Source organism: Camelus ferus, chromosome 14 (genome assembly GCF_009834535.1).
Source record: "Camelus ferus isolate YT-003-E chromosome 14, BCGSAC_Cfer_1.0, whole genome shotgun sequence".
In the NCBI taxonomy this organism is placed as follows: Eukaryota; Metazoa; Chordata; class Mammalia; order Artiodactyla; family Camelidae; genus Camelus; species Camelus ferus.
In genome coordinates this window covers 62455739-62481572 of record NC_045709.1, presented here as the reverse complement: position 1 = coordinate 62481572, position 25834 = coordinate 62455739, and the positions used below count along the sequence as shown (strand labels likewise).

General features: G+C 40.5%; 1 long non-coding RNA gene across 1 annotated transcript; it reads left to right on the top strand.

Moving 5' to 3' along the window:
• Positions 1–779: 779 nt before the first annotated feature.
• Positions 780–21164, top strand: LOC106730943. The gene is made up of 5 exons (XR_004325979.1): positions 780–1636; positions 5869–6095; positions 7167–7343; positions 7517–7614; positions 20926–21164. It is a non-coding gene; the product is annotated as an uncharacterized LOC106730943 (long non-coding RNA).
• The last annotated feature ends 4670 nt before the right edge of the window (positions 21165–25834 follow it).

The following is a 25834-nucleotide window of genomic DNA, read 5'->3' as shown; positions in this document are numbered from 1 at the left end:
AACATTCCAGAGCTATGAAAAAATGATTTTTTGAGTCATATGTATTACTGCTTCTTTCCATCAGCTGAGAAAATTTAGAGCTGATGGTACTTGCAGTCAGCAGCAGCAGGACAGTAGGTTGTGAGCGTGAATAACACTTGGAAAGAAAATGCTTTTACTAGGGGCATCTGAAAATATCTCCAACTATAGACTTTATAAATTGAATCACAGATCTACAGAATGCTGGCACTGAAAAGGTCTGGAGGGAGCAGGTCAAACTCCTCTTTTTATAAATGGAAAAAAATGAGGTTCAGCTACCAATAGAAAGGGACATTTGTCTTTTACAATGTAATAAGCTTCTAATAATCCCCATTATGAATATTTCCCATTGTTTACAACTGAAGATGTGGGTCAAATCATATGTTGGTGAAAGACTGTACATCCAGAGATGAAAGCTGAAACGTAGACAAAATTAGATGTTCATAATATTTTTGAGTCCTGAAAAACAAAAACGTATCATACTGGCAGCACAGAAAAAATACTGAAGAAGAGTTTTTTAGTCATTTAAACTGCCAATTTTAAATTTAAAATTGCCAACTAATAGGTTTAAATTTTCATTGGAACATGCTTGTTGAAAAATTGAAGATGAAGATTCATTTCACTTTATCATTCTTCCTTATTTAAAAAATTGTTTATTTATTTTTTTAGTTTTTAATTGAAGCATTTTACTTTAATTGCAAATGCATGCTCCATTTTTTAGAGGCCAGTGTTGTGGTAGTGAGACCTTGGGAATGAAGTTGCCTAAATTCATATTTGAACACAGCAGCTTGATTCCTGAGTGATCTTGGACAACTTAACTTCTCTGTGCCATAGTTTCCTATAAAATAAAAATAAGAGTTTTGCTTCCTCATGACTGTGGTAAGGACGGGTCGAATTAATGTACAGAATCTACTTGGAAGACTTCCTGGCACAGAGGGAGGGCCATGTACTTAGATCCACCTATTATTATACTATATCTGCTTTTATAATCCAGGTAAATCTTGAGTCTTACTGATTTTATCTCTAAAAAAAACTAAATATAAACTCTAAAATGGAAAATATAAAACTTTATAGTTTTAGCTAATTAACACATAAAGCGCAACCAAGGAACACACAGTGGAGACCTGGTAGCTGCAGACACCTGTGAAACTTTCTGTCCTGCACGGACTCTAAGCTGTCACTAACATCTCATCTGAAATCTAAGGCAAGCTCAGGAGTAGAGCTTTACAGCTTGGCCTTGTCAGGTACCCAGACCCCCAAGCTCAGACAATGGCAGGGAAAAAGCTTACTGTTCACATGTGCATTTTCAAAAAAATAGTATTAAAATGAACACTGTACATATTTTGTTCTGTGTTTGCCATCGTTAACAGAAAAGAAAAGAAAAAAAAGAAGGAAAAAAGCCCATGCAGTTACAAATAAGGAGGCTATGCCTGAAAATTATTATTTTTTTAAAATTATGTTTAGGATTTAGTGACCAGTTAGGAGAAAAATCATTTCATTGGTGTAATCACTTGAATGACTAAACTTGTTTTTTTAAATTAGGATGAAGAGCGTGTTCCCTTTACCACCTGGGGAAAGTCTATACATATAACCCTTTGTGCAAGTGCTCTTTTTCTGGGTAAGAACCTGCCACAGACATTTTAGAATCTAATGTGAAATGCTGAGAAAACTGAAAGTCAAGCTGGGAAATATGTAGTCTCATAGAGAAAACTTTTTCCAGAGAACATCTGAGCCAACGCAGGGCACCACTCTGGAGGTTCCACCGTCTCTTCTGCTCACAGTGCTTTCCCCAATTCTTTTCACCTCATTTGTTAAAATCAGATCAGTGGTTTAGGATTCTCCAGAGTCTGAATAAGAGACCAGATGGAGGCATTAAGAATTCTAAAATTTTCCAAGAGTAACAACCAAGGTAAAATATCTAAGAATAGCTTAACAAAAGGATAGCAGGAACTATGAAAAATAAAATTAAAAATAAAAACTACTGAAAGATATAAATTATGCATTAATCACATGATTCTAGATTAAAAGATCATATCTCCAAAATATCAGAAATTATAAAATTGATTTGGGGTTTATTTTGAATAAAATCATATTAGTAATATAATAATTAATAAGATAATGAGCATTTTACTAGTTCAAGAATAGCCAGATTAGAAAATAGGACAGGAAGTCCAGATATGGGCTCTGATATCAATAATAATTTAATATAAGAGATGGAAGACATTACAAATCAGGGAGATAAATAAAGGTTATTCACTAAATGGAACACTTGTTAGCTACTTGGGGGGAAAAATGATTGAAATCATACTGTGAACCATATATTGTGATAAATTCCATAAACATTTAAAAAAGCAACACAATTAGAAAAAAATAGAAATTAATATGGATGAATATACAACCTCTAGATGAACAGTAATTTTCAGAGGAAAATATATAAAGAATTCCATGCATCAGAAGCATCCTAATTTTAAGCAAAACACCAGAGGATGTTACTTGTTTACAAATCCGACAAGGGGCTAATTCCTTCAATACATAGAGAGTTCAGATCACTTCAAAGATAACGTGAAAAAATCTCAGGGGCGTAGAAGTCAGAGAAGATGAACACACATTCACAAATGGAAAAATAGATGTCACACCCCAATGGTAATTCAGTCAGTGCACATCAAAATGAAATAGTTTTCCACCTCTCAAGTGACACAGCTCTGTTTATGAGGATGAAGTGCCAGTGATCACCAATCCCATGCCTAGGTTACTGGATATTTTTTGTGAAGTATGGTTAATTTACAATGCTGTGTTAATTTCTGCTGTACACCTCCAGCCTTCTTAGAAAGCAGTCCGGCATTTCATATCAAGAGTAAAAAATATTCATATGCTTTAATCCACTAATTCAGCTTTGAAAAACTTTTAATCAGGAAGTATTTCAAAATGGCAGGGAAAAGTCAGTATGGATGCAAGTCACAGACATTCATTTATATGTATATATATATAAAATCTCAGCCAAAATATTCTTCCAAACCTTCACATAGTAGAATAATATGCAGCCATGAAAAACTGTGTCCATGAAAATATTTTATGACATGTCAAAGTGTTATACTTATGTTAGGCTTGAGAATAAAATTAATATATAAAATGATTTGTAATATACAAACAATGCACAGTTCTGAAGGAATTATGTCTAAAGGTGGAAGCATTTTTCTCATTTTATTTTTTACTCATTTTCAGAGTTGGAGTCTTTTGATTGTAGGTGACAAAATCAATCTCCAATGTGTTTAAACAACAACCAAAAAATAGGGATGCATGGGATTTATTGGTTCCTGTAAATGAAAACCTCAGGTCTGAGGTCTGGCTTCAGTCAAGGAGAGATACTGTAGCTCAGATGATGTCAAGGGCTGCTTTTGTCCTGTCTTCATTCTGTGTCCAAGGATGTCTCAGCACGCTGCTTCTAGGCACTCAGCATCCCAGATCACACATCCATCCAAACAAAGAGAGCTCTCTTTTGGCAGCTTCCTCTCTTGATAGAGGAAGCTTATCATTCACATGGGCACCAGCACGTATCTCCTCACATAATAGTGGCTCTTACTGGGTTATTTGCCAATTCTCAAATCATGTGCGAGGCCAATAGAATGAGGGGTATTATTTGTCTAAACCAACTGAGATCTACCTCTGGTGCTTCAGAAAGAGTGGGTCAATCGAGCTTAAATCACAGGACTAAAAACAGAAGGGAGGTTATTTATCCTAAAGCAAAATCTGGGTCCTCTTCTAAGACTGGGGACAGATCCAGGACAGCAGTTCTGTCCACTACTGAGTACTTTCAAATTTTCTTTAATGAGCAAATATTAAAGTTATGATCAGAAAAGATGATAAGTAAGAAGAAACTTGAGGAAGGAGAATGGAAAGCTTTCCTGTTTCTTTAGAAATATTGAACCCATTAATTGCTTGGAAGAAAAATGGAAATGATTCAAGTTTGTAAAAGTTCTGAAATGAATTAGAATTGATTTCACTGACCATGTAGGAGACAGTGCTATACAGTTAGTGTGTCTTTGGGCTCTTTGAGTATTTCAGTTCTTTCACTTAATAGTTGCTTCATTTGGGGCAAATTGCATCATCTCCACGTGGCTCCACTTCCTCATCTGTAAAAGAGATATAATATTACCTTCCCCACAGGGTGATTGTGAGGATTTAGAAAAATAGATGTGTGCTGAAGCAATAGTAAGCCTTTAAAAATCTTAACTATTATGATTACTTAATACATAATTAAAAAATTATTATGCAGACTTTTTAAAAATGCATACTATTTAAATGGCCTATATGTGCTGTAGAAGAGAGGAAGGCTTAATATACCTTCTATAATACATTTTTCTCAGTCATAACTAATTTTCACATTTAATCACACACACACAAAAAAGTTATTCCTTTCACAATCATGAAGCCTTAACTGTGAAGAAAAGGATGAGGAAAGAGAGTAGAGGAGGAAATAAAATGCTTTCTCTACAAACTGATGGTTTAAAAACTAAGAAAAACACCTTTTTAAGACTTTGGTCACCATATTCATAGCTAATACTTAGGTAGAGTTTTTCACATGCCTGTGGTTAATGTCCCAAATGTTTTCACAATTAGTAAATCATTGACTCATCACAATAGTCCTATAAATTGCTATTATTATCCACCCATTATATGGGTGAGGAGATTGAAGCCCCTAGAGGTTAAGAAATTTGCACAAGGCCCCACAGCTAGCATCGGAGCTGGGATCCAGATGCAGGAGTGTGGCTCCAGGAGGGGCTTGTAAACACTCCCTCTGCTCTCCCCTGCAGGTGCAAGCCAGCCTCCCGCTGTTACTGTAAATAACATGATGTGGTTCACTTAGTCTTGAAATTCACAATCTTTGTAGCTTTCTCTCTGGGGCAGCCATCAGGAGCGGCCAGGGACACTGAGTACATGCTTCTGGACTATGACCAAGAAGGTAGATGGAAGGAAAACAGTTTAAAAATGGGAACTTTAATGTGCATTCTTCAGTGGGCAGAAAAATACCTGCCTAGTGAGGAGCTGAAACCCTATCAGCCACGTGCAAATTATGTTTCAGACACCCCCGTTGCCCTTGGGTCCACACAGTCAGAACTACAATGGTTCAGGGACATGAACCTTGTGCAAATGCAGGGAGTATGAATACCTGCCATTTTAAGATCTCAAGGAGTACGAAAAGCATGTGAAGCTTTCATCAGCAGAGACTTGCTGTCACTTCCAGTATTTACTTCGTGGCATGTACACAGCTTCACTGGTCTTATTCAGAATGAAGATGACAGCTAGCACCTGCTGACCCCTGAATCAGTGATAGGTTCTCCCTTGAAAGGAAGCGTATCCCCTTCATGGGTTACAACTAGTTCATAACCTAAGTAATTCTATAGATGTAGAAGGGGTATTTTCATTGGTTCTGCTATCACAGAATTGTCTCCAAAAGAACATGCCACCAGTTACTCCATTTTCAGCCATTTAAAGATATACTTAGCAGGCTTCCTTCTTTAGTGCAGTTTTAGGTTTACAGAAAAATTCACAGAAAGTGGAGTTCCCATATATTCCCTATGCCCTGCACTCAGCTGCTCCTGCTGTCAGCATGTTACATTAGTGGATGCACTCATTCTTTTTGACATCTTTCATTCCTCCTCCCCTAAAGTTTAACATGCCTGATATTCACGTCTCTTGTGGCATTTAAGTGCGATTTACATCACTTCTCACGTTTATGTGAGGTTTACAGCACATGCATGTTGTCTGTTTAAGCGTGGGTTGGGGGCAAGTATTCTGTGTAAAAATACGATCATTAGTGAGTCTCATGCTGCTGGGTTTTTGGGTTGTCAGGTCCTGTTGACCATTGCTTCAGTTATTGGGATCATTGTCTACGGGCTTTCAGTGTTCATTGTATTTTCTGCAAAACTTTCCAAGAACCTGAATGGAAGAGACCCAATCCAGAAGTACCTGACTGTGCAGGTGGGCCACGCCCATCACTGCTTCCCTCATCAGTTTTATCATCATCGTGACCCTGAACGCCATATATGAGAAAGTGGCAATCATGATGACTGACTCTGGTAAGCTCCTCCTGTAGCTGAGGTCATTTCTACACCAGTTTTAGAACCAGGTCAAAACAGAGACTGTATCTTGTAGGCACTTCAATTCCAGTACATTACAGTCTTTAGAAAACTTCAAGTGTAAACGTATTTTCTCTAGCCTATGCGAGAAGTGAATTAGCTCCAGCTTTGCATTAGTAAAAGGGAAAAAGGAAGCATTAGAATGTCCAAGCTCTGTGTAAACAGGTCAGTGCTTAATAATAATTTCAATTACATTAGATCATATACCCTATTGTTGAAAGTAAATAGTCTCTGTGTTGCAAATAAGTGGAAGAGGGTCGTGGTTCCAGTGGCAGATTTGCTTGTGCGTTATGGAGAGGACAGGTAATCACAGTGTTATGTGTCTTCCCCGCATGCTGTTCCTGTTAGTGTAGCTCCATTCTCATCAGCTGTGGCTTCTATAATAAATGTTTCTTCTCTCTGGCTTGTATCCCAGCCAGTGGCTTAGCGGCCCAAGTTAAGTGCTTCCGACCCGCTGCATGTGGCTGGGTCGTTCTCCCAGTGGTCTGCTCAGTGGTCATCTTCTGAAAACACTAAAACCAATTCAAATTCTGAACTAGGAGGATGACCCGTTTTATGTTCCCCAAATGCTTCTAGCAAGTTGCCCCGTGTTTTGTTTGTTTTCTTCAATAGTCCTACCTTCCTGCCGTTCAGGGAGACAAGAGAATATCATTTAGCAGGATGTTTAAAAGTAGCTTTCTGTCAACTTACACCTGACAGAGGACAGTTCTTGCCCATTGGATACTGTTGTGCTTATAAATTTTAAGGAACGGCTGACTTTTTTCTTTTTTGCCTTGTGGAATATTGCGTTCATAGTGGGAAGAAACTCTTACAACAGTGTGTACACTTGGAATTAATATAGTAGCTATGTTAAGGAATTCAAAACAGCTTAAATGAAAACAGTGTGAATTGTGTGTGTATATATACATATATATATATACATATTTACCGTGTTAACTCATGTGTCCGTGGCTTTGATGAGGGTCTCAAAGCTGTTCACAGTTTTACAGAATTAACTTTTCTTTATTCTAGCTGCAGAGCTCCCAAGGACCAGACTGACTATGAGAACAACCTAGCCATGAAGGTGTTCTTGTTCCTGTTTGTCAACTACTTCTCCTCGTGTTTCTACATCACATTCTTTAAGGGCAGATTTGTGACTTAGCTGGGAGATCTGGTGTATTGGCTGTGAAAATACAGAAATGAAGACGTGTGAATACAGCTTCGTGTTCTGACAGTCTGACCGTTTCATGTTTTCTCTTATTTGCCCAATGAAGAGTGTCTTTACTCTCTGTTCCTTAGACATTTTTAGGCATATAATAATGACTTTATTTCATGTTAGAGCTATCTAAAATTTAAATGAGATTTTCTTTCTAATATTCCAGTGTGACCCAGGTGGCTGTCTCCTTGAACTGAAGACACAGCTGACAATAATCATGGGAGGACAGTCCATCTGGAATAACATACAAGAGGTGTTACTTCCGTGAGTACTAAGTCACGTGATCTTGGGGTGAGAACGGCCCACCCATCCATGTCATTTTCCTGCGTGCCCATCTCTAAAACAGGGGAGACTCTCTGCTTGTTAAAGCTCTCCAGATAAGATGATCCAGCCAACAGTGTAAACGTACCTGCTGTTTAATAATTATGCTTAGATACCTTCCTTTTTATGTTTAACTTAAATCCCCAAGTGCTATAGTTTCTGCTTATGAGCCCATCATTAGGGACGGGCTGATTAGAGCCCTTTGAGAGATGGCCCTTTTTGGGGCCGTGAACTAAATTTTCCCACAACTTCCCACAACTTTCTCTTCCTTTTACACATGCATTTAAAAATCTATAACAGGAATTTGTTGAGTGCCTAGTATGTGCTAGACACTGTATTAAATGTTGTACATGTATGTGTGTGTGTGCGTGCATCTGTGTGTACAATTTAAACACCCAAACAATCCTTATTCTTATCTTCCTTTTGCAAATGAAGATTCTGTGGCTTAAAGAGGGTAAGTGATTTGCCCAAGATCTCATTGCCAATAAGAGACCACTGTGGGACTCACAAATAAGACCCTATCTCTCTGAATCCATGGTCTTCTAAGAACAGAGACTCTCTTGGGTTCCTAAGGCACAGGGTTACATAATGTTTTAAGAGACACTTGTCTAAAATAATAACTACAGAAGTTTTGACTTACTGTTCTCTTCCTAAAAATGAGAAAAGCAGATGTTAGCAAAGGTCACACTGTCCTTTTGATTTTCAAATAACCCCAATCCTATATCAACGTGGACAGTCCAGTGTTATCTGTAATTTCTGAACATTTCAAGGAGCTTACAGTATTTGCTTTATGTTGCTGTTGTAACAAGTATCCCCAAACCTCATGGTAGTAGGAAGAAAAAAGAAAAAGTCTCCACTAAACAACACAAATTTAACCTTGTAGCGTTCTTGAACGCAAAGCCTGCTGAAGTCAAAGTATTGGCAGGGCTGTTTCTGAAGGCCTCAGTGGAACATGTATCTTTGACTTTTCTGGCTCCCAGAGGCCACCTGCATCTCTTGGCCTGTGACCTCTTTTCTCTCTCTCAAGGTCAGCATGGTTTTGTGCCTTTGACTCTGATCCTGTGGTCACATCTCCTCTTCTCTCTCCCCTCTTCTGCCTCACTCTTCCTCCTTTAACGACCCTGGTGATTACACTGGGCCCACCTCTATAATCCAGCTCATCTCTCTTAGAGTCGGCTGGTTAGCAACTTTAACCGCATCTGCAAACATAGGCCCCCTTTGCCAGGGAACCTGACCTCTTCATATGTTCTGGGGATTAGGACATAGACATCTTGAGGGGGAACATTTTTCTGCCTACCACACTAATCTATTTAAAATAATTTCTGGCTTTGATTTTCTGTCCTCATGAAACTGTTGATATCTCTTCTGTCTTGCCTTCCACACCAGCATTCTGCTCCTGGCCTACCTAACGGCAGAGCTCACCCCTCTCTGTGGTGTCCCCCAAAACCACTTACACAAGCAGGCCTTACTGTTGTTTGGAGCATGGTGGAGAAACTCAAACAACTTGAATTTTGAAATAAAAAACCTCCATCATTTTAAAATCTTCCATGCCACTATAAAAAAAATTATTTTTTAAATTCATTTTTTAATTTTTAAACTATTTTAAACTTTGTTACTTTTTAAACTTTACTTTTTTTCTTATCATCCTTCATTGTAGGCTCCAGAAACCTGCTATTCTGCCCACCGCATCCAAGTTCCCTTTCATTGTTTCTCCTCCCTTCCCTAACCTTCCTTCTCTCTCCCTTATTACCAAGTTTCTGTCCATTCTTTTTATAGGGCAGTTAAATTATTTTTTCTTTCTTTCTTTCTGTTTTTGCCGAGTGAACACCTTTGGGTGTCAGTGTGTCCTTCCACATTTCTTCACAAGGGCTTCATCTTTCAGCTTCAGTATGGATTACTGGGGTCTGTCTCTAAACAAAGGCATTTCCCTTGTCCCCCAGCTCACCACGCCCCTCAAAAAAGAAAGATTCTGATCTTCGCTGTGAAATGAATCTTTTTTTTCCCTACTGTGCAGTAGACAACTCTTACCCTGAGCTCACAGTCAGATTTTTCCAGAGGAGTAAAAGTAGCTCATGTGCAAATAATACTGTTTTTCTCTGTGAAAAGAAATAGATCAGATAGAGGAAATACTTAACTCAGATTACTCAAAAGCATTTCCTGAAGGAAATAGGTTAATTATTTAACAGTAAATTTTGTTGAATCTGGTTATCAGTGAGCTATTTTTACCAATCAAGGAGAAGGATATATTTCCTAAATTGGTACTGAGCAATTCATGTGAAATGAAACTGGCTCACATGAACTAGTTTAAAGTAAAGGATGCATTATAGTATCTGTGGTCTGTTTATACCTTCACTTAAGTAAGCACATTGCTGTAGGTTCCAGTGAGCTGAACTTTGTCTCCATGTATTTCTACTCTGGGCTGAAGTATTTAGGAAATTTGTTTTGAATTATGTTTCTCTTGTTTGAAAACCAGGAATGCTGAATTGTAGCTAAGTTCGAGGGTGGCTTGCGTTTTCCTCACTGCCTCTTCTCTTTGTATAAGGTGCCAGTTTCCTTCTTAATTTTTCATAGAAAATCCTAACATACCAGAGATCTATCAATTACTCTTGCTGCCCCAAACTATACCCATCCTCAAAAATACATAGGAAGGCAAAAGAAAACTTATCAAAATTAGCGACTATTTTCATGCTATTTAAATATGTCTAAAGGAACATAATGAAATGAATTTCACCATAACTCACCTGCCTCCATACTCCAAATTCCATGTGGACTTCTTGAGGAGGATTCTGGGAGCAAATGAAGAAGGACAGTGATGCCGTGATCCAGGCTCCCTCTGGGGTCTCCCCAGCACTTGGATCGGCAGCTGGTATAAAGTAGGTCTCAGTCCGAGCCAGCTGAGTGGGTGAGTGACTCACAGGCATCAGATGCGTGACATCAGTGAATTAACAGCATTCTTTGTAGGACTCAGAGCATAAGCTGAGAGCCCTGTGGCCTTCCCAGCCTCACATACTATTTTGATATTGGGGTCATTTCTGGGAATGTTATTCTGTACTTGACAAAAGGCTAGTACAATTCCAGGGTTAAGCAACTTGCCCTAGGGAAATTTTATGATAAAATATTAAGAAAAATAGTTAAATGCCCAAAATGACATAGCATTGTCCTTTGGTGTTTAGATAATGTATGGCTGTAATTTTCTTACTTTATATGTTTTCTACATTTTCCACCGTGTGTATGCACGACTATATAATAAGAAATTGCAAATGTTTAAAAGAGAAAATCTCTCTTTTCCAGATATGAATTGGTTAGAGGATGAGTCAGATACATATAATAAGAGAATTTTAAATACACGTGTCCATAATTCACTCTTTAAATTCAGGAACAGGAAACTCAAGAATGAAATAGATTTAGAGAATCAAAGATACTTGTATTCAAGATTAGCAAGTGGGAGTGTCCTCAACCGAAACGGTGATAATCTATAATGCAGGGATTAGATGTGATAATGAAGGTACAAAGACAACATGAAGTAGAAAATGCCACGTGGCAAGCACTGAGTAAAGGGAAATTTACTGTGATTATGCCAACATGTGTGGTCAATTCCCAAGCACATGATTGTGTAACCCCTGCTAGAGGGAGAAAGCTTCCAGCCTTGGCTATAGAGGGGGGCGGATCCAGTGTCTGTATTTTTCAAAATGTCTACAGGTGCTTCTCATTTGCAAATTGATATCCCTGCACGAGAACCATATCCCAACAGAAAATCCAAAAGACCGAGGACAATGATGCATAGATGACCACCCAAGCTTTTCTGCCACAGAAGAGTGGTTCCACTCAGGAAGACTGAGCAAGAGGCTCAGAGTCTTAGCTAAGGACAAGCAAGTCGGGACTTCTAATATAACCTAATGCCATTGACGGGGGAGGGCAGTTCAGCACAAGAAGGGAGCGACAGTTGAGTTAACATGGAAGTTTCATCCTGTATCCAAACCGTGATGGATTTGGGTCCCGGAGGGTAAAAGCCCTGCTTCCCTGGGGCATGGACCGGATTCCACAGGAGGCTGAGACAGGAAGTATGAGGCAGAGAAAAATTCCCCCAGGAGACTCCCGAGTCTGGGTGCCAGGGAGGATGATGGACAAGCGCGGTCCCAGCGCCACCCGCACCGCAGGGCTCCGAGGGGCTGTGGAGCTGCGCGCTCCCGGCCGGACCTCAGACCTGACTGCAGCGCTCTGGGCTGCGGCCTGGGGAGCGGCTTGAGCAGCAGGCTGTCCCCGTCATTCTCGTAGGTGCTGCAGTGACTCCCACCCCTCTGGCCACGGCGTTCCCAAGCCAATGTTCTTAGTGACTTCAACCCTATTTACAGGTGACCACATCCGGTTAGCCTGTGCTGCTCAAAAGGAAGGTCCCACATGGGGTTTTGATGTGTTAGGGGGGTTGCTAATACCTGGCCTGCTTTGAATCTTTTCATCCTGACAGCAGCATAGGCAGTGGAAGTTTCATCTCCCAATTTTATTTCAAAGTTTTTTGTTGAAAGTATAGTTGGTTTACAATATTGTGTTAATTCTTGGTGTACAGCATAGTGATTCAGTTATACATACATATATATATATATTCCTTGTCATATTCTTTTTCACTATAGGCTATTAAAAGTTACTGAATTTACTTCCCTGTGCTATACAGGAGGACCTTGTTGTTTGATGCAAAAATTAGTAAACAAAGTATTTGCAGACTAAACCTAGCCATGTATATGACAGAGTTGAGTTTATCTCAGAATTTAAATGTGGTATTGATCTCCAGGATCTCTTTATAAACTTATCATAAGTAAAGAGCCTGTGGACCACTTCTCAGAAAAATGTTTTAAAATCATAAGATTTAGAGAATAAAGAAGAAAGATAATTATACTGAAAAGCAGATATCAAAATATAGAAATGGGCACTTGTGATATAGTAATATCTGAATTATTAGAAGAAAGTTTTGAATAAGAGGATCCAGAGGTGGGTCTACTAACCACAATATTCTGCCATAGCAGTAAGTGTAAATCATCTGAGATCCACAACAATTGCATTTGGAATGTAAATAAAGTTAAATAACAAATAAGCCATGAAGTGTGGATTCAGATTCAGAGGTATCTCGAGTCCATAACCACACCACTTCCCAGAGCTCCCGCCTCTTCCCCTAATGTCATTGAAAGAAAGAAGTGGGGAAAGTTTGTGAAGCGAAGGGCATGTTCCATTGTAAAGAAATCTCGTAGCAAACCTGGGAGCATGGCCAGGGAAAGGTTAACGCTGAGATCAGAGGCCGTGGGAAACCAAGCAGGGGCAGCTCTTTACAAGTCACATCATATACTCTGTGTGTGTCCACGTGTGTGTGCATACAGACGTGTGGGCATGTATGATGTATACACCTGCCTTTCGTGTGAAGCCGCCTCACTGTCCAAATTTGAAAACCATCCAAACGTGCAGTGCAGTCAGCCGAACCTCAGCCAGACGCTAAGCTGTCTGTTGTTGCTCTCTCTATTCTGCTGGACTCCACGAGTAAACCACGCACCGGCTATTGCTTACAGGGACAACAGCTCTGTAGGCTACAAGTCCATGCCTTGTTTCACTGCCAACTCCGATTTCACTTCAGGACAAATTGCCATTTGAAAAAGGGGGAAGCATTCAGTTGGCCCACAAGCCTCTGAGTGAGGAAAAAAGGTAACCTTAGAGACAGCTCTTTGGGACAGCATCCAGGAGGGGGCAGAGCACTGGGCTGCGAGTCGAGGCTGTGTTTCTTTCAAGCTCTGCACTGACTTTGAGGCGGCATGTCACTTCATTGGCCCTTGATTTGTTCAGCTTAAATTAGGGTCTTGGACCTGTTTGATCCAACATTAGAGTATCACTGTTCTGCTTGGTGACCCTCCATGGCTCCGCAATTCCTTCAGAGGGAAAAATGCCCACATCCTCACTGCAGTCTCTTAGGCTCCACCCCCAAAACCACCACTTATATCCTATTCACCCTGGCCCACACCAGCCTGCATGCTGTCTGTCCAGCGTGAGGGACCTCCAGGCCTGTGATCACTGTTCCCTCTGCCCAACCCTATGCCTCCGTCTTTGCCTTATTCAAAGGTCAATGCCCTATCCCCACTCCTCCCTACCACACATTCCTCGCCCTCTTTATTTTCCTCCGCAGCACTTATCACCAGCTCACAGACCCTGTCTTTCTTTCTTTTACTTATTTTCTCTGACGATTTTCAGACTGGAAAGGCCACGGTGGATAATAGCAGAGAAATGGCGGGGGTGGGGGAAGGCAAATGAGGGAAGGTATCTACTAAAAGCTAAAATGCCCACCTGAAAAGGAGGTAGGAGATAAAGTAGTAGTCGTTACAATTTTGGTAAACCCAGCTACGTAGTCAGGACTAATTTTCACAATATTTGGGGGTAGGGAGGCAGCAATAAAAAGAAATTTATCCTGAAAACAAGAAATTAAATCCTTGGGAAGATGATGTGTTCAGCTTGAAATGTCAGTAATACTTTTATGACCATGGTCTGATAATACCCTGCCTTATAATTTGATATGTTTGGCAGCTGGGTCGTGAATCTAATGGTACCACAGTTTCGGGAGCAGAACAGACCACCCCACGATGGGAACGGGACAACCATCTGTATCCCATGGGCAAACTGGGGTTATTTTATGAATACCATGAAATGAGCAAGTCATCAGTGGAGATTTCGGTGCTGTCGGTTATACTAGAGTATGTTTTGTGTCTCAGAAGCATCGGTTACGGAGCCAAACAATGACCTAGCATACCGAAACGGAGCCCGCTTTTCTCCATTAGATGCAATTATGCAGTCAGGCTATCAAATAGGGTGTCTGTGTGTATCTTTGTCAATATTTATGTTGTACAAAGCTGAAGATTTACTGCCAAGGAATGAAATGGAATATTCATTCAGGTACGTCTCCACCATTGATTCTCACATCCTTCTGGTCATGTCATCTAAAGATGAACTCAGAACCGTTACTAGATAGGACTCAGCTCGGGCTGCAGCCCGTGTGGCACAGCTGTTGGCTGATATCCTTCTAAACAGAGTCATGTGAGCCAGCCAGCCTGTGCAGAAAGCCCGCAGGAGCATCCTGCCTCATGGCAGCAAGGGTCACAGGGTCACCCCTTCCACACCTCACACCTGCCTTTGACATTGTTCCTATTTCTTCTGGCCGATGGTTTCTGCCTGGTTCCTTGAGTGACCTCTTGGCACATCACTGGCTTGAATTCAGAATGAATTTGCTGATCTGGAGTATCGGTTGAGCACAGAACCCCTTCTTCTCCAATGTCTTTGTCCATTTCTGTAACTTGGCTTGGGCTCTGTTTCTATTTGGTTGAACTTGGGTTTGAGCTCTCGGTTGCCTTTAAATGGTTGCATCTCAAAATCGATTTCCATAGGAAACACCATCTTTTCTATTATGCATGGCACACTTTTATCTACTAGAAGGCTGATGATGTGCACGTTTTGTATCTGAGCCCTTTCAGCTCACCACTGCCTTGAAATTTTTTTTTTTTTTAAGCTTAGGAGACAGGAAAGGATTTTGGTCAATAGGCTTTGCATTTATGCATGCGGGTTCATGTCTGCAAAGACACCCCTTTGTGCTTCCTGTTTATAAGTCTACAATTGGAGGGTTTTTTTTTTTTCTAAATTACATTCTTTATATAAAATAATTGTTTTTAAAAATATATATTATATATGGAAACACATCTGGTTCCCTCGGTGAGTGAAAGGTCATCTTGTGGCATCTTCAGTCAGCTATGCTTTGTGGCCTGGTGCCTGATTTGGGTTTCATCTTTGCTTTTGCTGTGTTTCATGACCAGGTTCCACTAAGGGTGCAGCTGCAGTCTCTGGTGTAGAAGTTATGTTCGTTTATTCTGTTTATTTTCAAAAGGACTATAAGCCAATGACCTGTTATTTCAAAATGAGTGATAATGGTAAATATGGCTTATTGGGGCTATTATCAGCATTAATAACAACAACATTCTGGGGGCAGCATTTGGTATTTTAACACACACGAAAAAAGCCTTGGAAGAAAGTTATTGCTCTAGTTAAGTCAAATAAAGGTCGTTGAAAGGAAAAGTTGTACGCTTTTGGGAGAAATTGATAGGACAGTTAGACCTTTATAGTTTCATTAATATACCAATTAAATAATTCAGCCTCCCCCTACCCTGTAAAACAGGATAGAGTAACAACTATTTTAGAGAGATTTTTCAGATTTATTCATTTTCCTATTATCTAAATAATCCCTAACGAATTAGAAAATTCAATCCATTTCTGAGAGTAGGCAGTCTGTTATTCTGTATTCAACGCTGGAGTGAAACTTATTTTGTGTTCTTTTCATTCATGGGAGATAGAACTTCCAAGTGCTTTTTGAATTATTTTTGTTCCTCTAAAATAAAGTGCCTTTGGTGGTGATCTCCTGACCTCAGTTTCCTCCTCCCAGTTTTCCCCATGATCATTAATGACACCCCACCTGCCCTTTTAGTTATGCCTCTTAGCTGCTGAAGGGGAACAACTTCTGACAGATGACCCTGGAGCCCTCCACCCGTACTTCGTTAGGCCTCGCACCCAGCCACCAACCCTAGTCTCCTTCGCTTGAAGTACCTTTCTCTGCTTTTCTGCCTGGAAGGACTCTTGCCAAGCCTTGGCAGGAACCCCTCCACATTTTAGAGATTTTCTGCTCTCCTTTCTAGGCATGAATTGCACTTGATTCTTGTATTGATGGTGCGTGATCGTGTCCATGTCCATTGTGCTCCCCGGCTGGACTGATCCTGTCGGAGGCAGTAGTCAGGCTTTTCATCTTCCCGTCCATGTCCGGAGCACCACAGCCTGGACCCTGGTTCTCATACGTGTTTAAGTGACTTGAGCTTGGAGTTTCAACACACTCACATACAACTGTTAGATGAGTTGGTGGTAACATTGCCCTCAAGGTCCCCACAAGTTTCTATATGGCATATGCTTTTTTCTGAGTGAAATTTCTCTTCTGTTTATTTTAGTGAATTCCCCACTGTCCTTTGAGATTATTAGAGTAACCCTGAGTTTTTAACCACAATAGCTCTCCTCCCACCAGCGAATGATCCTGCTGTCTGAGAACTCAGACATGGGACATAAGAGAAATAATGTATCAGGCTTAAAATCTGGAAGCCATAAGATACCGTTTTGTACTTAGAGCACCCACAGCACAAACACCAGTCTCTCAAGAATTTGGAAATGCCTTCCCAGAGGGTGGGTGCCATAAGTGAAATGCAGTGAGTGATGAAGTGTGAGCTCTTCATCTCTGGTACTGCCTTTTCCACCCTTGCAGTGTTAACTTGATCTTCCTTTCATATATTATGTTCTCCATTTAATTTACTGCATTTAATATCAGTTGTTCTTCAACATCTCCTTGCACCCGCCCCTTCCATTCACTCTCTCTCCAGTGCTCTCCCACCCACGCCGCTCCAGTGCTCTCCAGGACCCGGCCTGTCTCCCTCACGCCCTCACCTTTTTTCTGTCTGCCCACCACCTGCACTGACAATTCCTTTACTCCGCAGAATGAACTTCCCAAAATGGCAGCTGAGTAACTGGGGGGGGGGGATTGTAGACCTCTCATCTCTTTACTGATCCATTCATTTATCCATCCAACAAACACTGAGCACCTGCTGTGCCAAACACTGTATCAACTGCTGGGGAGACCAAGACTGGTAAGACTTGGTGTCTGCACTCCCCAGGCCATGCAAGGCTTGGCGAGTCGTTGATGGATTGCTCAGCAGGTGAACACACAGCGGACTTCCTAGAGCTGGAAATATTTGAACTGAATTTTGATACGTGAAAGGAAGTTAGCTCTCTAACGTGTGGTAGAGGGAGTGGACACTTCATGCAGAGAGGTAGAGGCATGTAAGAGTTCACGGCATGAAGTAGCTTGGCCAGAGTGAAGAACAACAAGTACAGCTAGAACAAATTATCCAAGGTGGGAATATCAGGTGCACAAGGCCTCTGTCATGATGGGTCTTGTGTGCTTAGACTTGAATGTATCCTTAAAGAAACAGGGATATATTGAAATATTTGTAAGCAAGAGAATTGCATAATGTTTACATTGAAGAAGATCTGGTTATTCTGGCAGGAGAATGGAAGATACTATTTTTGGGGGGAGGCCCATATTTTGTGGGGAAAGGATATTTCGTGGACCACCGCAGGTAGCCCAGACAAGTGGCACACGCCTGCAGAGAGGCCCTGTGCAGAGGGAGAGAGACATGGGCGGCAGACGTGGTGACTGCTGCAGAGGGGACTGCAGGGCCGGGGCGGCGGGCCACAGAGCTGCTGAGGTGACTTTCCAGTGACCCATCTGGAGAGCGGATCTGTAGGGGGAGTGTAAGGGGAGGAGCTGGTTTCGAGGGGATGGTTCTGTGTGTGGCATTTTGAGTGCAAATTGTCTATGGGACATCTGAGGGTTGATTGCATTGTTAAGCTGGATTCACCAGTCAGGAGCTCAGAGGAGCTGCGGGTGAGGCCGTGGGGCGATTCAGTCCTGCCAAGTGGAGGATTGACGACGAGGCCTGGGAAAAAGGGCCATGTACATGGCAAATGGGAGAAGAGAAATCCACCAAGAGAAAGAAGAATAGCAGAGCAGTTGGGAGAAAACTAGTTGAGGCAACACAGAGAAGGCTGTAACCTGGCTTAAGAGGGATTTGAACACTGACTAAAAGGAGCATAGTGAGAAAGGGGGGTTTGTGGGGCATAAAAGCAAGAGCTAAAGCCCACCTTTAATTGCCAAGCCTGGGGAAAAGGAGGAGGAGGGCTATAGTTATGTAGCCTTTAAAAATCAGTTCTGTGTGTGTGCATATGTGCACACACAATTTTCTGCCTGGGCTTTTTAAATTTATTAAATAAAACAAAAATTAAGGGGGGAAAACATTCCACTGAGAGGAAAATTTTTGTCCACAGCAAAAGCTACCTGGTAATCAAATAAACAGGAGCTGAAAATGCCCACTGGTTTGAAACACGCAGCCACAGACAGTGCAACTCCTGTCTCAGTGCCGTGGTGAGGGCCATGGGGGATGCAGGGCTCTGAGCCCTGGAGGAGTCATCAGCGAAGGTACTTCTCCAAGAAACTGGACTTTAAAGGGAAGAAGAAAGTGTAGAAAGTATAAGAGAGCAATACAGGTCCATGAGAGAGGCTTGGGCGAGGGTTAGTTTTGTTTTACAGTGGGCGTTTCTGGCCTTGCTGAGTTGCTAGCCCTTTGCTTTTGTTGGTCTTTGTTCCAAAAGCTTTTTAGAAAGTTCTTCTCGCTTGAATATCTGAACAGATTAAATCATGTTGGGTTATTTCTGGTGTTTTATTCTTTAATTAAAAAATTATCTGGAATTTATTTTAATGTCAAAGTGAGGACACTGTGCCAGGTCTTCCAATGATTTAGCTAATTACTCCAGTACTTGAATCCACTGATTTGAAGTGTCAGGTTTTTAATATTACTAAAATCTCATAAATATCCACGTCTATTCTTGAAATGTTTTCTATTTCATTCATACCCTTAGTGCACTATTTCTATACTGTTTCCATGACCATAGATTAGTACCTCCTAGAGTTGGTCCTATTTTATCCTTTTCCAGAATGTCCCTAATACTACAATTTCAAACCTCCCTCCTCATTATTTTATTTGTAGATTTCTGTATATTTCTGGAAGAACTTTAGGATCACCCTTCAGATTTTTTTCTTAAATCCATTTGGGATTATTAACTAAATTTGCATTCAGATTCTAAATTTATTTTGGAGAAAAAATGTTCTATGTCCCCCAAATTTGAGTCTGCCCAGTGAAAAGTATGGTGCATTCTACTGTTCATTCAATCATCACTTTTTTTCTTTTTTTAAGTAATTTATCAGAATCATTTTAACATTTTTCATTAATTTATTTCTGAATAGACTGTGCATTTGTTGTCATTGTAAATGATATCTTTCCTTGGTTTTGAACTGGGTTGATTGCTAATAAAGTCTAAATTTCTGGCTTCTCTTGAATATGAAGGAGATCTGACAGTGTGGGGCCCTCTTTCCAATATGGCGACTGTGAGCAGTGCATTTCCTTCGGATGTCCACTTGCCAACTTGCCAGTGGCTGCACCCACTCCACACATTTCTGCTACTTTCCTGCCCCCTGTAGGCAGATGAGTTCATATAGGGTTAGGTGGGTTATGGACACAGATACTGAAATCACTGCTGCCATGCTGCTGACCCTGTGGTGTCACTAACTCTGGTTTTGCTCTCTGACCTCCCAGAATATAACAGCTCCTTTTGGGCTGTGGACCTGCTGCATCTTTCCAGCACTGTCAGCTTTACTGCAACACAACCCTGCCTCTGAGGTCAGAAGCAAATGTCAGCTCCTCCTACCCATCCACCCCATCCACGGTCTTGCCGTTACTGGCCAGAGTGGTCCCTAACCCTTGACTGAGCTGTAACACTAAAGGGGCTATAAATTTGAGTCTCATCCACTGTCTTAGTTACATACCTGTGCTAGTTTACTTTAAAGGTCTGCCAGTTAGGAGGGGAGGGTCTAAAAGTCTTTTAGATCTCTGGCCTTATCTTTTCTAACTGCTCCCCCACCGCATGGAACAACTTACCACAAATCACTGCTGCCCCGTCTGTAGCAATGCCATGTAAATTACAGACAAAGAGAAAAGAACTTCTATAACTTTGACTTCCTGTGACCACACAGACCATAGAAATATCAAGATAAAAATTCCTGAAGAAGGATATTTTGCTTAGGAAGACACTTTAATTGCATACCTTTCTGTGACTTGTAATAACTTCATAGACCCTCTGAATGTGCTGCACTCAGCTTCCCAGACTCAAGGGAGCTTGCTCACTTGCATATCTTCAGTGTATTTCCTCCAACATTCTCTATGCATAGCTTTCCCAAAGGTACATTTTTATTTCTATTTAAATTGTTAGATACATCCACAATATTCTTTTTTTAATCATCAATTGCAAATCATCTTCCAAGATTGTATTATTTCAACACCGAGAGTGAATAATATGCCTCAAGATTCCCAAGTTTATTACGAGCAAATAACTATGGTTGGTTGAATATTTTTAAGAATGTTACTCCTACTAAGGGTATATACATGAAAGAAACAGGTTGTAATTAGTCTTCTTCCCAGGGATTTTATATTTGCCTTTTGTTTGGATTCTTTCACTGTTGAACATTATTATTACCATGAATGTCTATTCTCTTTGGGAATTAGTTCATCATTTGCCCCTCTCTCTTTACAGGAGTAAAGGAATTGATGTTGTCCTTCCATCCATCCACCACTCCATGTTGTGTGTCCATTCCTTCAACAGGTATTCAGTTTGGGTTCATCACCTTATCTGTGGCCTCTTTAAAGTGGACCCTCTGTTGGCACTGGAGAACAATATATTGGAAATCAGAGTGGGTACGTGGAAACTTGACTACCAAGTACAGACGCATGGTGCCAGAAAAAGCCCAGGACATCGCAGCGTGGCAGCCCACCATTCAAGGAACAGCAATTCTGGCTGTGGTGGGCCAATGTGTGTAAAAAGGCTTCATGCGGTGAAGACCTAGAAAAGTCCAAAAATGCATTGGTTTTGCTTCCTAAGGAATCCAGTTTGGGTATTGTTTAATATGAGAGGGGGATGCTAACACTATCATAGTTATAAACACCATAGCTGTTGTAGCTGTAATTGTTATTATTTTTAATATATATTTTTATAATTATTATTTGTGACATACAAGAGTATTTACAGAAGCAGTTGTTAACAAGCGTGGCTGTTACACTCTTGCTGAAGTGTTAATTCAGTACAAGCGTGGTAATAGCATTAATAAGTACTCACTCTTTTGATCATCACATGACTATAGAGGTCACCCAGCAGTGCTTGTATAATGGAGATAGAAATCTATCCGTTTAAGAGTTTGTAGAACCTAAAATAAGAGCAGTCATTCCACCGTATTTGACCATGTGTTCCAGACAATCAGTTTAAAGTAGGAACTACCTCATGAGGCTATAGAAACACTTTGTGCCTCCCCAATCGTTCATTAACTTCCTGTCGCCTGGGGCAGAGGTTCTTCCAGAAGATGGCCCCATCTATCCTCCCCACCGCACTATTGGCCATTGCTAAACACTGTTGGTCATTAGCTAAACATCCTCATGTCCTGCATGTGTCTGAGCTGTGAGGGAACAGAACTCAGCTGTTTACAAACTGTATTGGCTATGACCAGTCTGAACAGTCCCTCTCCTTCCCTGCCCACACCCACAAAGAGCAACAGGGGGCTCACAATCACAGTGATACCCATCCCAGCCCATCAGGGAACATTCTTCCCTTGAAATATTCTTACAACCAGGGCTTTTTCCTCCGTTACTTCACTGCCAGATTTACTCCCAGGTTACAGTCCCCAACAAAAGGTTATCCCAGTTTGAATATCTTAATCAAGTCTCATTGAACCTGAGAACCTGACACTTTCACACGAACACTCATAGAAACAGAACAGGGCCTGGCAGTGGCTGTGGGCCAGGTTCCTGGGTGTGGGGACTTCCTGGGTCCTTCAGGTTCTGTAGCCTGGCCTGAGCTCAGCTCCCAGCACGGTGTCTTCATTCTGCATGATTTCGGGCCAGGCTTCATAAGTTCAGAGCTTCATTTTATCACCTGCAAACAGAATAATTCCCTGCTGCATATTTTAAGACTGTTATGTACCACAAAGTGTGCTTAGGGTATTCACTGAGTCAATGCATGGAAGTCACACAACCTGGTCCTCAGGGAATGTTAGTTATCTTCATTATGCACCATCGATAAAATTGGCTGCACAGACTTGGCCAGGCATCAAAGCTACAGGCACAAGAATTTGACAATGTGTCACTGTCTGGATCATAGTCACAATTTTACACAGTAAAATAAGCTACCTGGGACCACACAGCTTCCAGTGCACACAACTCCCCACCCCAAGATTCCTCAGTTTATCTGATTTGCTTGCTACCCCTACTTTTTGGAGAAAGCTGGCAAATCACACACAGTCAATGACTGCTAGGTTATGTCCATTCCCATTCACTCAAATTGCCCCATTTTCAGTATCCACTGTGCTGCAAAACATAGACTAATGTTCAGAAATATGACAGCAAGGCCTTTCCCGTTCCACAGTCAGAGAAGTACGAATCTGCCATGTTTAATATGCCATATGACACTAAGCAAGTCAGGAAAACAGGCTCCTGTGCTTTAAGAAAACTTTTAGCAATGACGTTTGAAATTAAAGTGTTTTTGTTTGACCTTCAGCTAACCAGAAAATTCAATTGACTCCTATTACCCATTACTCAGGTGTCCTGGTTTGATTGTATTAGGCACTTTTCCTCATCTCCCCAGCATGACTTGGCTCCATCAGCACAGATGGAGTGTCTCCAAGGCTGCTCCGTGTGCATGGGCGTGTGTATGCACACATGTGCACCCACTGATTGGTGCCACTGATTCATATCCAGGAGTTGTTGTGTCTTGTAACTCAAACATTGCTTTATTATATCCTAGAAAACTGCTTTTAGATCATTGACTGAACTATAGACCATCCTTCTTGCCAACATTAGGTAGTGACATCTTCCAAGACGCAGGTCCTGTGTGCTTGTATATATGTATAAGTAAGAATAAAATATGCATGTCACCCCCTCACATATTTAATTTGTGCCTTCCCAATTGAATGTGCACAGTAAAGGCTAACTTCCCATAACAGGAGAAATTTTAGGAAGTAAGAAGTAGGAATTAGCCACCAGGGAGAAGACAGGATATCAAGCAGGAGTTTGGTATAAAGTCATTCATTTTTTTAAAGTTGCTCTGGCTCAATAAATAAGTGGAATTGACATTGTTGTATCATGCCAGAGCATCAGCTATTGAAGACCGATTTTAATTTACGTTGATATAAGTGGAAAATTGTGTCGGAACAGCATGGGAAATGAAGAACGCTGCATCTATCTGTACTCCTGAAGTGTGTCTCAGAGCTGCTCAGTTTTGAGGAAAATTATCTTGTCTGGAGACAACAGAATTATTTTCATTGTTGGAATTTTTGTAGCTTCCAGAAGCACATCTGCAGGTGATTCTGTAAAAGTCTAGAGTTGACTTAAATAGCAGGAAGTTTTAGCCTATTGAAATCAGAAGTGAAATATTTTTGCCTACCACCACCACCACCACCACCACCACCAGGCAAGCACGTGTACACCCAGAGAGATTTCACATCAGAGGGAATGACAAAGCTGGTTCTGTTACCGAGGCCAAACTTGTTCTGCTCACTGCACAACAGTGATAAAAAAAATAAATCAGGAGACAAGGTTTTGGGACAAGGAATAGTAACTTTATTCAGAAAGCTGGCAGACCAAGAAGTTGGGGGACTAGTGTCCTGGAGAATCATCTTGCCCAAGTGAGAATTCAGGCTCCTTTTAAGCTAAAAAGGGGATGGGGTGTGGTTGGTTGTGCAAACTTCTTGCTGCAGGCATTCTTTGTTCTGGCAGCCGTCCACGTGGGTCAGGCTGTGATGTCCCTGTAAATCTCCAACAAAACAAAGGTTATTCTCTAGTTTGCAACTTGCCATCTCTGCGTAAGTGCAGAAGTGCTAACATCCTTAAAGGTCAGAGCCCTGAGAATAGGCTTTCCTGTAGGTTTTAGGCTAAAGGCAACGTTGTTTTATAAAAGGTGCAGAGCCAGCAAGATTAAGCCTGGAAAACAGGGCACAGTGCTTCAGACTGAAGGAAGAGATCCAATGTGATGTCAGATTTGTTCTCGATTACAGTTCTAGTTAGGGGAAATTTTGCAGTAGAAAATCCCCTCAGTTGTTTTTCTTGCTTTGCCTGAGATCTTGTTTGTTGGCTTGTGGTCTCATGGTGTCAAAACCGTATGTTCAGATGAATACTATTAAAAACATATGGTGCAGAAAATATATCTGTTTTGTTTCAAAAAATGACTGAAACACTTATCTTTGTTTATTCCTATAGAATTTGGATTGAATCTATTGTCGACTTTTTTTCCTTCAAACCAGTTTTTTACTGGATGGTTTAAACCCCAAATTAAAGAATTCTGGAGAAGGCTCATGTAATTCATAAGAGCTTTACATCCGAATTTAAGACTGACCCATATTTATACTTTTAATCAAGGAACAAAATAAACTTTTTTAGCTGATCATTTATGATGTTTTTAATTTTGTCCATGTAATCTTTTGAATGTTGAGAGACTTAGACACTTGATCTAACAAAACAGGTATCATTGCTTGACTCTGTGAATGAAAGAATCACAGTATAGTTTCCTGCAAGTATATTTTATTAAAAATAGTAAAGAATTCTTGCTCTCTAATAAAGCAATGGACAGAAGCACATACTGAGTGTTTAAAATAAATCAGACTATGGGAAAACTTATCTAAACAAGTCAAGATAGTATAGAGAAAAAAGTATGAACTTGAAGGAAAATAAACATTGTTCAATTAATACCATATTTCTAAGAAGCAAATGATAAAAAAAAAACCAATTTTTAAATCATTTATTGAAAAATTAGTTATATACATCCAAGTTATCTTCATAATTTTTACATAAAAGTGGGCTATCTAAATCTACATTATTAGACAATAAAATATACCAAATATATTTCGAAGGTTGTTTGATTTTCATGATATTTATAATTTTTGAAAATATAACTTACGTATAACATATCCAAGCAGCTCTTGAGTTTACCACAGTACTCTTGTCTACAGCTATTCCTATTCAACTTAAAAAATGCAATAAGCAAGGTTCAGTCCCTTTCTTTTGAACTGCCACTGGACTTCTGGATATTCCATTAGGTTAAAGACCAAAAGCAAAGTAACTATTCTACTTTAAAGCAGTTGCTCAAAGACTTTAAGACATTCACTATCTATACGCAGTTATAGGACAGACAAGTTTTCTGAAGCTTAAAAAAAGAAATCTACTGCTGAAAATGAAATTCTGTCATGTCTGCTGACCACAACTATAAAGGGTCTAAATTAGTGCTCCCTTTACTGTTTTCCTACAAGCACAGGTCATGATGATCATTTTCACATTCCCTTTTTGCTAGATGAACGAACGCTTGTCCACATGCTCAATACTGACTGTTGAATGTGTGTGAAAGCCGTCAATCATAAAGCTTTTTAAGAACACAAAGTTACTTTACAGTGGGAAACAATATTACA